Genomic DNA, 1165 nt, shown 5'->3' on the forward strand with positions numbered 1-1165 from the left:
TAATTCCATTTGATCTAGGGTGTTGTTCAATGCCATAATAACCTTGTTATTTTTTTGTTTGGATGATTTGTCCATTTTTTGACAGTGGGGTGTTAACGTCCCCTTTGACTATTGTATTGTTGTTGATCTTTTTCTTAATGTCCTCCAAGACTTTCCTTATGTTTTTAGGTGCTCCTTTTTTGGGTACATATGTTTACAGGAGTTATATTCTCTTGTTGGACACTTCATTTAAGTATTACATGAAGATCCTCTTTGTCTCTTGTTATGGCCTTTGTTTTGAAGTCTGTCTTGTGTAATTTAAGCATGCTACCACAGCATTTTTTTCATGCCCATTTGCTTTGAATATTTTTTTCTATCCCTTCAGTTTCATCCTTTAGACAGCATATATGCAGTCATATTTTATTATCTATTTAGCTATGCTATGTCTTTTGATTGGAGTATTTAATCCATTTGCATGGAATATTATTTTAATTAATTTAAGTGTTGTTTAAGTACAGTTTTGTTTCTCTTATGTCCATCCCAGCCCACCCCCTACCCCCAGTAATCCCCATCTCCCTCCCATTTCCACCCCCTTTAGTTTTTGTCCATGTGTCCTTTATACCAGTTCCATTAAATCTTTCCCCTTTCCCCCTGAAATTCCCTCCCCTCTCCCCTCTGGTCACTGTCAGTCTGTTCTGTATTTGAGTGTCTTTGGTTATATTTTGCTTGCTTGTTTGTTTTGTTATTTAGGTTCTTGTTAAACGTGAGATCATATGGTATTTGTCTTTCACCGCCTAAAAATATGGAATGTTTCACGAATTTGTGTATCATCCTTGTGCAGGGGCCATGCTAATCTTCTCTGTATCATTCCAGTTTTAGTATATGTGATGCCCAAAGTGAGCACTACATGGAATATTGTTAATATGTGTTTATTCATAACCATTTGTTCCCCGAGTGCCTGTGTTTCTTTCTTTCTCTCTGTTTTTCTTCATCTTTTTAAGCAGTCCCTTTACCATCTCTTGCAATGCTCATTTGGTGGAGATGTACTACTTTAGCCTTTTTTTTTTCTGGGAAGCTCATTAGTTCTCCTTCATTTTAAATAGAGTAGTCTTAGTTGCAGGCTACTAAGACTTTTATATCTTCTTTAGATAGGCATGTAATGCTATGAGCTTGCTTTTCATTATCT

The 1165-nt window shown here is 36.0% G+C and overlaps 1 non-coding gene across 1 annotated transcript; it reads right to left on the minus strand.

Moving 5' to 3' along the window:
* Positions 1-775: 775 nt before the first annotated feature.
* Positions 776-883, minus strand: LOC118975980 (U6 spliceosomal RNA). The gene has a single exon (XR_005064165.1). It is a non-coding gene; the product is annotated as a U6 spliceosomal RNA (small nuclear RNA).
* Between the last annotated feature and the right edge of the window lie 282 nt (positions 884-1165).

Source organism: Sturnira hondurensis, unplaced genomic scaffold, assembly GCF_014824575.4.
Source record: "Sturnira hondurensis isolate 20B ecotype Veracruz unplaced genomic scaffold, ASM1482457v3 Scaffold0001538, whole genome shotgun sequence".
In the NCBI taxonomy this organism is placed as follows: Eukaryota; Metazoa; Chordata; class Mammalia; order Chiroptera; family Phyllostomidae; genus Sturnira; species Sturnira hondurensis.